This window comes from Neomonachus schauinslandi, chromosome 2 (assembly GCF_002201575.2).
Source record: "Neomonachus schauinslandi chromosome 2, ASM220157v2, whole genome shotgun sequence".
NCBI lineage: Eukaryota > Metazoa > Chordata > Mammalia > Carnivora > Phocidae > Neomonachus > Neomonachus schauinslandi.
The window spans coordinates 48,357,704-48,371,588 of record NC_058404.1 but is presented as its reverse complement, the minus strand read 5'-3'; positions in this window follow the sequence as shown (position 1 = coordinate 48,371,588).

Below are 13,885 nucleotides of genomic sequence, written 5' to 3'. Positions count from 1 at the left end.
CTATGTATTAATGCATACACTATGTGTTACTGTATTCCTGGTTTAAAAACCGCGTACTATGCAAACATTTTAAGGGGAATTCAAGAAATTCTCAAGGTTTAATTTTGCTTATATTTCATTTGTGTCCTTTATATCCAACTTTAGCACTTAATGCCCCCCACACTCCATCATAGTTGATTCCTCTTGAATTTGTGCTTCCTCTCAGTAATCCATGTGTTCATCTTTCACTGATTTCCCAGGAAACTTTCCACAGTGGCTCAGCTCTTGGGAGAAGTAGTAACTCTTTATATTCACATCAAAACAATAGAAACCTTTAACTGAAACATTTCATCAAAGTACCTCCTGGTGTTCTCTTATTCTATCTCAAGGATGTAGATGCCAGAAGACTCCCTTTCAACAATGATTATGAATAGACTCGATTGCGTCCTTAACAGCTTATTGTTTGCATTATGAAAAGCAGTTAAATACTCTTGTTACCAATGAACTTAGCACAATGAAATGGATGATGATAATATATGTGAGACTCTGCACTAATCTGCTGAAGATCAATACTCTCTTTCAGTTGGCATAATGCCTGAAATCAAACGACAGAACAGATCACTGATATAACAAACCAAGTAGGAGACTCAAATTCACTGGAATCTCCAAGTCATCGGACCACCTTCAAACAATTTTTAAGTCAGTACTCCCTAGACAATCTGCTAGCAGTGACAGATAAAAGTAATTGTACATCCATTCTCCGTGTAGAGCCGGCTGAGTGCTGTGCCAGGTGGCCCACACTTCTGGTGGGCACACAATCCATCTGCAGAACATAAAAGATGAGAATTGGCCAGGAGTGACCCCAGGAAGAAAAGAGAATTTGGTGGGGTCAGTAGGCAACAAGGGTGTGACTGGTAATAAAGGAAGGACACGGGGCGCCTGGGTGGCTCAGTCGGTTAGGCGACTGCCTTCGGCTCAGGTCATGATCCTGGAGTCCCGGGATCGAGTCCCGCATCGGGCTCCCTGCTCGGCGGGGAGCCTGCTTCTCCCTCTGACCCTCCCCCGTCTCATGCTCTCTCTCTCTATCTCATTCTCTCTCTCAAATAAATAAATAAATAAATAAAAAATCAAAAAAAAAAAAAAAAAAAGGAAGGAAACATAAGGCTACGAGCTGTATGATTCCAACTCTACGGCGTTTTGCAAAGAGCAAAACTATGGAGACAGTAAAAAGATTGTGGTTGTCAAGGGTTGTAAGGGAGGGAGGAATAGATGGGCAACAGGAGATTCTTAAGGCAGTGAAACTATTCTGAATTCTACTGTAACGGCAGACACCTATCATTATACACTTGTCAAAATCCATAGAATGCACAGCACCAGGAGTGAACGCTAATATAAACTATGGACATTAGTTAGTAATAACATGCCCATGTTGGTTCATCAGTCATAACAAATATACTAATGCAAGATGTTAATAATAGAGGGAACTAGGGAGTGGGTACTGAGGGGGTATATGGGAACTCTGCTCAATTTTTCTGTAAACCTAAAACTGCTCTAAAAAGTAAAATCTCTCTTTAAAAAAAAAGAATGGATGAGTACAGGGAATTTTCCATAAGGATATTGGGAGAAACTGAAATAAGAATGGAGCAGGTTAGCGGATGAGGTGAGCTCAGACATAGGGGTGGGCTTAGGAATGTCCATTCTTTCATAAAGAATGAAAGAGGTGGGATTGAAGAACCTGATCTTCACAGCCTCCCCCAGAGCACAGAGACTCCTCTTAACAGCAGCATCCTTCTACTTAAGCTTCTTCATTATACAGAAGCTGAAATAGCCAACCAGTCATGAAATCAGTTTAGATGTTTGTGTAATTCACTTAAATGCATTTGAAACATTAAATTATTTAGTTATAGTGTGAATGTAAAATTTGTGGGTCACCCTAGTTTCTTAAAAAACATGAAGGATTAAGGGGAACCCTCCTACACTGTTGGTGGGAATGCAAGCTGGTGCAGCCACTCTGGAAAACAGTATGGAGGGTCCTCAAAAAGTTGAAAATAGAGCTACCCTACAACCCAGCAATTGCACTACTGGGTATTTACCCCAAAGATACAAATGTAGGGATCGGAAGGGGTACGTGCACCCCGATGTTTATAGCAGCAATGTCCACAATAGCCAAACTATGGAAAGAGCCAAGATGTCAATCGACAGATGAATGGATAAAGAAGATGTAGTGTATATATACAATGGAATATTATGCAGCCATCAAAAAAAAACCCCACGAAATCTTGCCATTTGCAATGACGTGGATGGAACTAGAGGTATTATGCTAAGTGAAATGTCAATCAGAGAAAGACATGTATCATATGATCTCACTCATATGAGGAATTCTTAATCTCAGGAAACAAACAGAGGGTTGCTGGAGTGGTGGGGGTGGGAGGGATGGGGTGCCTGGGTGATAGACACTGGAGAGGGTATGTGCTATGGTGAGCACTATGAATTGTGTTAAGACTGATGAGTCACAGACCTGTACCTCTGAAACAAATAATACATTATATGTTAAAAAATATATATATATATAGTAGGAAGGGAAAAATGAAGGGGGGAAATCGGAGGGGGAGACGAACCATGAGAGACTATGGACTCTGAGAAACAAACCGAAGGTTCTGAAGGGGAGGGGGGTGGGGGGATGGGTTAGCCTGGTGATGGGTATTAAAGAGGGCACGTATTGAATGGAACACTGGGTATTATATGCAAACAATCATGGAACACTACATCAAAAACTAATGATGTAATGTATGGTGATTAACATAATAAAATAAAATTTAAAAAAAACACGAAGGATTATTGCTCATCTAATAGAGCTACATACAGATCCTCACTGACAAATAGTGACCCAAGTTTTTATTTCACTGGCCAAGGAATTGATACAGTTGTAGTTTTTAAAGTTCTAAAACCTTAGAAGTTGAAAAAAAAAAAAGAAGGGGGGATTCTAGTCAAACCTCGAAAAAACTAGAATTCAATGAAATGCATTGAAAATGGTAAAAATTAGTAAAATATTTTTATACCTATTCATTTGTGTTATTTAACTTCTGCTGTCTTGTTTGGATTACATTTTAAAATCGTTTTTATTAACCCATTTTTCTGTTTCAAGGACTTTTACTCTACCTTTGGAAAACTATGTGAAAAGTTACCTAAGCCTTTATAATGGGCTCTGTGCCCTTAACAGCCTTCTCCCCGCCCATGAGTGAAGCCATGAGCGGTATAGCATGATGGTTTGGCATATACATTTTGGAATTGGCAAGCTTTGGATTCAAATCCCAGATTCTTTTATTTATTATGTGACTTTGAGCAAGTTTCTCAACTTTTTTGAGCTTTAGTTCTTGTATTAGAGTTCTACAGAAAAACAAAACCAAAATATATAAAATGAAAAATTGGCTCACACAATTGTGGAGGCTGAGAAGTCCCATGATCTGCTGTCTGCTGGCTGAAGACCAAAGAAAGCCAGTGGTGTAATTCTAGTCTGAGTTTGAAGACCTGAGAACCAAGGGAGCTGATGGTGTAAATCCTAGTCCCAGGGCAAGTGAAGAGCAGTGTCCCAGCTCAAGGAGGGAAGCAAGAAATGGACCAATCCTCCTTTTCTCTTTTTGCTCTATTTAGGCCCTCAGTGGATTGGCTGATGCACACCCACACTGGAGAGGGCAATGTGCTTTACTCAGTCCACTGATTCAAATGCCAATCTTATCCAGAAATACCCTGACAGACACACCTAGAAATAATGTTTAACCTGAGCACACCATGCCTACTTCACCCAGTCAAGCTGACACATAATATTAACCATCACAATTTCTTATCTCTACAAAGTCGATGAGGACTCTATAGGGATAAGTGAGTAATTCATGCATGGTTCCTAGCACAACGTCTGCTATGGACTGAATGTTTGTGTCTCCCTAAATCCATACCTTAAACCCTTAATCTCCAGTGTGATGGTATTTGGAGGTGAGGCCAACGGACATTGTTAGGTTTGATAAGGTCATGAGGGTGGGGCTGTTATGATGGAATTAATGCTCTTATAAAAAGAGGAAGAGACACAAGACCTTTCTCTCCACCATGTGAGGACACAGCAAGAAGGCAGCCATCTGCAAACCAGGAAGAGGGCCTCACCAGACCCCAGATCTGCCGGTACTTCCATCTTGGACTTCCCAGCCTCCAGACCTGTGAGAAATAAATGCCCAGTGTGTGCTATTTGTTACAGCAAATAGCCTGAACTGTCTGTAACACCTAACACACAGTAAATGCTAAATAAATGCTGGCAGCTCCTCTGGTGCAATTCCCTGCCTCTATTTCCAGCACCTTTCCAGAGAATGTCTCTAGAAAGCACTGTCTCTCTCTTGTGCCTGCTTGGTTTGTCCCACCATCTCCATGGTAGCTCCATTGCCACAGGTCTAGACTGACCACTTCTCAATGTTTTTATGGAATGATGCTTGATGTGGCAACCCACGTAGTTCTCGATTCTTCTTGCTTCTGGCAGCAGCTTGCTTACTCCATAGCCGGAGGCTGTGAGACTAGTGCTATCCTCTTCCCACTTTGATCCCCTGGCTCCCGAAACCGAGCCTTAGTCAGATCCTGCCTCCCAGGAAGTAGTTCAGGCAAAAGATTTTGTACAAACTGTTATCACATGCATCTAATAAGGAATGAGACTTTCGAAAAATGTCAATGTCCAACACTTTGGGGAATGCATAAACAGATCATGGAGCATCAGTATGGTCAAATATTATGCAGCCTCCACACATATGTTTAAAGAGTTTCAAACAAAATGAAAAAAATGTTTTGCTACAGTCAGGGTATGTTAGGGGTAGATGTGGGGGCGGGGCAGTGGTTACAAAGACCTGTGTGTGATTCTGGCTCCGCCCCTCATTCTCTGTGTGACATACGGCAGGCTGCCTAACATCTTTGAGTCTCTATCCTCATCTGCTAAATGGGGATGGTAACAGCTACGTCTTAGGATCACTCTGATGATTAAATTAGCTAACATATGTCAAAGCTTTAGCCGTCAAGATGTTCTAGTAAGAAACAACCTCAAATTCCCATTGGCTTAAAACAGCAAAGGCTTATTTCTTGCTCACATTCTCAGTCCAACAACGGTTGCATGGTCTCATCCCCAATCGGGCAGTCAGGCTGACAGAGTGTCTCCTGTCTGGATCATCTCCTGCCACATGGCAGAGGGTAGGAACTTAGCAAGTCATGAATCTGATTGTAAGTTTCTGTCTGAAATGGCTCATGCCTAGGCCTACCTTCGAGGGACAGAGAATTACAATTCTACCCCATGTGTGAAAGGAGGAAACCCAGAAATGTAGGTAAATGGTGCAAAGGTAGATAGATAAACATCACAAGTACCTATTACAGAGCCGGCACCTAGAGGTTTTCAATAATAAATGTATGTAGATAATACTATACACTTTTGCATGTATATATTTGAAATGCATAAAAACGAGAACAAAATGTTACCATTTTAAGAGCAACAACTTCAGATGATCAGATTATTGATGGTTCTTTTCTGCCTCTATACTTGTCCTGTAATAATTAATTTTTTTTAAAGATTTTATTTATTTATTTGACAGAGAGATAGCGAGAGCAGGAACACAAGCAGGGGGAGTGGGAGAGGGAGAAGCAGGCCTCCTGCCGAGCAGGGAGCCCGATGAGGGACTCGATCCCAGGACCCTGGGATCATGACCTGAGCCGAAGGCAGACGCTTAACCGAATGAGCCACCCAGGCGCCTGCCTGTAATAATTAATCTTATATGATGTGTTTATATTACTTTTTTAATGAGGATAAATGAACAAGACTCATGTTCATTGCTGTTTACGCTTAGCTGTTTCCATCAAGTTTTTTAAAAATAAAATCGAATTTAAAAATCATTAATCACAACTCTGGAGGTCAGCTGTTTGGAGGACAAAATTATAACCAGGATACTACTAGTGAAAAAAAAAAAAAAAGGATATACAAATTGTAGGCAGAAAGGCAGAAAAACGAAGAATGTAAGCAGACTATATATAGTGAGCATTAAAGATTCAAATGTTCAATTGATAGCTAATGCTAAATATGGGACTTATAAACTGTTCTGCAAGTAAATACCACTAATGCAATTCTTGTATAATGAGCAGCCTCGTTCCAAATTTTTTGATCAAAGTGTAAAGTCCCCCCAAAATCTCATCTTACCTGTGTTCAATAAAATTAAAAACATTATAGCTTTTGGTTAAAATATTCTTAAGAAACATATTAAAAATTATAGCTTCTATAATGGGAAAAGGTAGCTGAATGTTTTTAAGAATTCCCCTAGGACTGAAGAAACTCTAAGCTTGAATCTAATAAAATAGAAACTCCCATATATATTGCAGATTTAATGTCCTCCATTAAATTTCTCCCCATTCAGCAAGGAAAACATTTTCTCTCTGTCTCCTTTTGCAGTTATCAGCCACTGACCTTTCACCCAAGTCTGACTCCCTGAAGAATTGTGACCCAGAGTCTGGGGACAGGAGCTGGTTGATTTGAGTCACAGCTGTCTGAGCCAAAGATGTCAGTTTTGTTCTGTTTTGTTTCTTACTGAGAGCAGTGTTACTGGAGAGAGGACTTTGAGTTAAATGGTGCTTATAAACCCAATTCAAGGCAGCATAACATTGCACCACTACTAACAAAGAAGATGCAGGCTAATAGCTTATTTGCCATCAAAATTTTTATTTTCTTCGACAAGTTAATGTCATGAAAAGAGCTGGGGGAGATTGCTTTATATAAAAAAGAGAATTTTAAAGCATAACAACCTAATGAAAAGTGTAGGCCTTAATTGGTTCAAGTAAGCCAAAGGAAGATAATATCTTGGGAACAACTGGGGCAATTTGACTGGAGACTGGGTAGTAGGCGATGTCAAAGAATTGTTGTTAATTTTATTAGTTGTGATGATGGTATTGTGGTTATATTGGCAAATGTCTCTATTATTTAGAGGTGAATACCAAGACATCCATAATTTTAAGAAATTAAGCACAAATAAATAAAACAAATGTAGCAAAATGTTAATAGTTATTGAATGTAGGTGAGGAGTATTTAGAGAATTATTATAACATTTTTTCTGCTTTTCACCATACTTAAAATGTCTTTCATTATAAAAATTTAAGATTTCCCAGAGGAAGGGACAATATAAGGCATGAGAATACATCAGTAATATTAGGGAACTTTAGAGGTGGGAAAAAATATTAGAGAATATTTATTCCAACACCTTCAATTCAAAGATGTGGAAATTGGTGCCTTGAGTGATTGTCAAGTTCCCCAAGGCTACATAATTGACGGGTGACAAAACCCAAAGAAGAAGCCAGGTCTCTTCACTCCTAAGTATCATTCTGCAAATACATTCTGATTCCTGGAGTCTGTCCTGCCCACACATGACTCATAACTAAGCCAACATGGCTGCCATTCCAGAGCCACTGACTCCATTTCTTTTAAGCCATCTGCTGTGGCCTCGGGCACAGTCACTACAGTTGTCCCTGATGCAGCTATAGAATTGTAGAAGCTTCAGTAATTAACACCATCCCTGTGCCCAACCCCACCTCAGACGATGCCCCCACCAGCAATTCAGCAATAAGAATCTCCTTTTTCTGACACTCAAGAGTTCTGCTGCCACTGACTGCTTAGGTTTTACCAGAGTGAAGAGAAGTTTCATTGTCATTGTCAGCAAAGCAGGTTTTCTCCAAAAATTGCTTTACTCTCAGGAGATACATTAATTGAGCTATATTTGCATTTCTATAATATAATGATTCTGTTTTTTTTTTTTAGGATATTAATCTTTGAAATATGTTAGCAATGAATAGAAGTGACGTGAATTAAATGTGTTGTTTTCTTAGCAGGAAGGCCCTGCAAGCATTTAGGCCAGTTATAAAATTACAAAATGCCTAAAATTACAACAAGAAAATTGATTACAAAGTTCATATCAATAACGAGAGTTTAAAATTGTAAATTTAATTCTAATTTCTCATTCTAGATTTACAATATTTTCTTCTTTCCCTTCTTAATGCATTTATTTTTATAGTGAGAGTTACATAAGGCAAAATAGTTGAAAACTTATGCAAAATACCGCACTTAGAAAGAATAATACTAAAACATTACTTCTATTATGACTTTTATTTACCACAAAACTTTATCAGCCTATTGATATTGTTTGGCAAGGATTTTTGTTTTCTTGTCTCAATTAGGGATTATTTTCAGCTTTGGGATTTTTTTCTACTTTCTAGTTATATTTAGTGCCTGTCCCCAGACCTATGACACCCAAAAGAAAGCATATAATATAAAGAGTAAATCACCCTTGGGTTCAGAGTTCATCAATAATCCTCAGGAATTCTGCTCTGGAGGGCTTTCTGAGAAGATGGATCTGAGCCTCATTTTCCTGCTTTTTCCTGATTTCGCTGGCCTCTTGCGACTTCCTTTCTCAGATGTCAGAACTTGCACTGACTTCCAAACTCCCTTCCATCTTCTGAAATTTTTCTGAACCGAAACCCTCCTGAACAACTCTATTCCAAAGCTCTTTAGAGTCTAACACAGCAAAAACACTTCATGGTTGAAAACAGATTCCACAAAATTCTAGAACTGAAACATATAATCAAACTTAAGAATTTAATTAGTCTGAAATCTATACACTGTTTTACTATTATTTTAATGGTTATGTTAGAAATTCACTAATTTAAATAAATATATAATTCAGATTGCACACAATTGAAGAGGGAGAATTAGCAAAGAGCATACAGGTCAGAACATTCTATCAAATGAAAGGGATAGAGTGACAAAAGGGTGAAATCAAAGAAGAGTGGATAAGACATGTGGGAAATTCAGTGACAAGGTCTAACATAGAGTTAATTGAAGTCCCAGAAGGAGAGAAAGAAAACAATATGGCACAATTGAAAAGATAATGACTGAGAATTTTTCAAAACCAATGAAACAAATCAATCTATGGATTTAAGAACCCCAGAAGCTCCGAGTGGGATAAATAAAAAGGAAACCCAAATGGAGATGTGTTACAGTAAAATTGTAGAAAACTAAAGATAAGGAGAAAATATTAAAAGCAGCCAGAGCTAAAAGACAAACTACCTTCAAAGAAAAGATGGAATATAGTCCACCTCTTGGTAGCAATGTCAGAAATCAGAACACATTCAAAATACTGAAGGAAAATAACTGCCAACCTAGAATTCTATGTTGACTGGAAATTTCTTCAAGGATAAAGTTGCACTATAGACATTTTCAGATACACAAAAAATGAGAGTATTTGCCTCCAGGAGATCACCCTACAAGAAATCCTAAAGGATATTCTTCGGGCAGATAGAAAGCAATCTCAAACAGAAGGTTAGAGATGCAGAAAGAAAAAAAGAACAACAAAAACAATAAATATAAGGGTAAGCTTAAATGAGGATTGATGGTACAAAACAATAATAAAGTCTTGTTTGGATATCATATCTATATGTATATTTGAAATAAATGGGAACAATAACATAAAACTCAAGAGAGGATTAAAAGAAAGCAAAGTGTTCTAATTTCTTTTTATTGTTTCAGAGGTGGGTAAAATGATTAATATTAGACTTTGATAGGTCAAGTATACATGCTAAATTTTTAGGGTAACCGCTAGATAATTCTAGGGTAACCAATAATAAAACAGGGCATAAATTCCAAATTACCAGAGGAAATAAAGGGAATAGTAAAATAAATCCAAAAGGGAAGGAAAAAAAAGTATGGAAACAGTTGGACAAACTAAAGCACACACTAAGATCTTTTGAAGGATTATCAACCCAAACGGCTCTTCTAAGCTCTGGAATTTCAGTGTTAGAAAACTTTTTGTGCCTGATTTTGGGTTGTCATTCTCTGAAATTACAGGGCCCTGTGGGAGGGAAAGAACAAAACCACCTAGACTTCTCAAGATTTGAACTGAGGGAATCCTGTGTGTTAGACCAAGGTGGCCTCAGCCAGATCCCAGTGACAGGGAAGGACAGCAAAAAAATACAATGTGACTGAGAAAAGTGGGAGTCCAAGCTGAAGTGGAGAATTCAAGATAAAGACCTAAGTTTCCATATAAAAGGATTGATTTCTTCAGTGAGGCTGATGCAGGGAGCACCTCTAAACCAAACCCCTTGTTATAGTGCTTGGAACCTGGGAAAATAGACAAGCATTAGAATGTTAACTAGCCAGAGGCCCAACCAAGAACAATCTGGGAGGTGTCTGGCACTCACCTGCCCTCAGAAGACTTTGACAACCTATGTGTTAGTTACCTAGTTCTCTTTTTTTAAAGATTTATTTATTTATTTAGGCAGAGTATGAGCAGGGGAAGGGGCAGAAGGAGAGAATCTCAAGCAGACTCCCCACTGAGCGCAGAGCCCAACATAGAGCTCAGTCCCACAACCCTGAGATCATGACCTGAACTGAAATCAAGAGTTGGACCCTCAACTGACATAGCCACCCAGGTGCCCCTTGTTACCTAGTTCTGCTTCAAAAATTAACACCAAAATTGATGACTGAAACACTTATCTCTTGGTATTTGTGGGTCAAGAATCTGGATGTAGCTCAGCTGGGTACCTCTGGCTCATAGTCTCTCATGAGTTTGCAGTCAAGATGTCAGCTGGGCTGTCGTCTCATGTGAAAGCTCCACTAACAGTTCGAGTGAACTGCTTCCAAGCTTATTCATATGGATCTTAGTAGCCCTCAGTTCCCTGTTGGCTGTTGACTAAAGACCTAGCTCAGTTCCTTGCTATGTGGGCCTCTCCACAACGTGGCACCCCAAAATGAAAGCCAGAGTCGTTTTGTAATTTAACTTTCTCCGAAGTGCCGTGCCATCACTTATCATATTCCTGTCATTAGAAGTGAGTCACTAGGTTCATCCCACTCTCAAGGGTTGGGCATTACACAAGGGGATGAATACCAGAAGGCAGAAGGCAGTGAGGGTCTTCCTAGAGGTTTCCCACCACAGGGCTATACCAATAAGACGTCACTGCAGGGGGCACAGCAGCCTCTGACTGTTGAAAACAAGACTCTCAACAGGATGCCATGTGACACTATGGCACTGTGTGGCAGGGAGAAACAGAGATGGTAAGAAGAACCACTATTTATTGAACATTTAGTCCATGCAAACACTGATCTCATCAATTTACAACTTGTTATGGACTGAAAGTGTGCTCCCCAAAATTCATATGTTGAAGCCTTAACCTCCAATAGGGTGGTATTAGGAAGTAGGGCTTTGGGGAGTAATTCGATTTAGATGAGACCAGGAAGGTGCAGTCCCCATAATGGGACTAGTATCCTTATAAAAAGAGAAAGAGTGACCAGCTATCTCTCTCTACCATGTGAGGACACAGCAAGTAAGAAGCTGTCTGCAAGTCAAGAAGAGGATGCTTACCAAACACTAGATCTCCCAGCACCTTGATCTTGGACTTACCAGCCTCTAGACCTGTGAGAAAGAAATGTCTGTTGTCTATGGTGTTTTGTTATAACAGCCTGGGAAGACTAATATACATATATTAATTCATTTAAGCCTCACAATGATCCAATGAATATGTGTTATTATTATCTATATTTCATCATTGAGGAAAATTGGCACATAGAGGTTAAACACACTTGTCCAAGATCTTATAGCTGGTAAATGGTGAAGTTGGCTCTAACCCAGGAAATCTGGTCATAGAGGCCATCCTTTCATCCACTACACTCCACTGAATAGACATCAGCGTGAACACACTGAATGGGGGCCAATTACCTCCCTTAAGATTGTGTAATGCCTTGTGGTTCTGGAAAATTTGGAGCGGGGAAAGAAGATATCTGGTTTTCTTCTAATATGGCAGGTGGGGGCTTTAGCAAGTGTCAACCTGAAAAATAGAGATATAACTGCATCTGTGCTGGTAAAGAGCTTTGAGGTTATTTGCACATGTTCACAGGCTGACTTTGGGAATGTCTGTGTTCTTTGGACTGATTTTCAGATCCCTCTGCTGTTGGGTAACTGTGGTAAGTCTCAGTGAGCAAAGTGCTTGAAAATCCCAGGAAAGGCATATATGGTTCTGACAAAGACGAGCCTGAAGAAAGTCCTCAGAAGACAGACCACTTTCCTCAATGGCTTTGGTGGCCAGTTACTCCCTTTCCCATACTCATCCTGAAAATATGGAATAGACAAACCTTGCCCTTACATTCACAACCTGCCAGAAAAATCAGCTGGGACAAATTGAGTTGAGTCAGATATAATCTGAAAGCAAAGGAAATTTTTCACCCAGCACCACTGAATTTCTCCCTCTTCAAAGAACATTCTCTTCCACACTTGAAGCCATGGGCTGTCTGTCATCTCACTACAGTACAAGCCATTTTTGGAGCACAGCTTGCTGACAAACAGGGATTAGAACCTATTTGCTCTTCTTCCTACAAATATCAAAATTCCAAAATATCCTAGATTAGTTTTGCTTTTGCCTTTGAAAGACAGTCTGCTTACCTATCCAACTTCCTTCGTTTGATGTCTCTTACAGAGGAGGAGATTCTCAGTGCATGCTGCACCCAGGATATGCACTCAGTAAACACTTGTGGGGTGATACAGTGAAGGAAGAATTTTCCTCTGAATGCTTTGCGTAAGCTTCAGTTTTCATTGGCCCAAAAGGAGAATGACTATTTCCATTTGGACTTGGCCTGGCATCAACACTTTTTGCTTCTCTGGTTTTGATACCACGGCTCCCTCTGCCAGTTTCTCCCAATTCATTGGGAAGTCTGGGACAACTCAAAATGCCCTGATAGCCAAAGTAACTCCAGAATGTGAGACAGTGAGCACCAGTCAGCAACATCCAGGGACTTGAGGCTAGTTCAGATGGGCAGATGCTCCCTTCAGAACCTCTGAGTATAGTGGGAAATAAATTGCAATGAGTAGATTTGTTTTTGATGTCAATGACTATTTTACTCCAGTATAAAATAGAAGCAGTGACATCTGAAAGTGAGTAGGCAAAACTGGCAAGTGAAAAAGCAGAGCCAGTCTGTGATGGCAGCAGATAAATGTTACATTTGCATGTGATTTAAAATACTAAGGACAGAGCCACCCCAAGGAGCTCGCATGTAACAAATGCATCCGTGTGCCCATGCCCCATTCACTTCCCTCTGCCAAACACTCCCATTTCTCAAACTTGGCTTTGGTTACTACATGTGGATTATCACTGGGCTTCTTAGAACCTTCTCTGGCTGACTCAGCAAACAGATTTGATTGTGGCCAGTGCCTGAGCTGCCCTTAAGCAATAGTGGGATTCCTGGCTCAACACTTAATTGGAGGCTTAAGTGGTTTTTGGTGTTAGTGCTACTTGCCATCTTATCTATAGAACTTTGTTAGGTGGGAGTGAAAAGTCTTGCCTGCTACATACCATGTTCCTAGTAAATATTGGTAGAATTTTCTGGACCTGCACTGACCAGCCATTGAGAAAAGGCTATCTCTAAAATTCATTTTAGCAGTAAAAGTCTATAGATGTTGTCAAGATCCAGGCATACTCTATGCCAAAAATGCATTTATATATTTCCATTAAATTTCTCTTTAATACCTATTGTAATGCGTTAATGCAATTATTTACATGACTACTTCCTTCACCAGTCCATGAATTCCGGAAGGCAAGCTCAGTGTGCTATTGATCTCTGCATTCCTAGCTTTTGATACAATGTCTTTCACAAAGTAAGTATTCAATAAAAGTATATGATGGAAAAGCCATCTTTAGCAACTATATCTTTCAATTATGAGTCCCATATAAATATTTTATATGATGGATAAGTAAATATTTTAAATAGAAGGAAACCTACTCAAGTCCTTGATCCCCTGTGCATTCCCTCACACAACCCTGAGAGAGAATACGAGAATGGGAAAGCCAGCCTGTTTTTGTACTCATT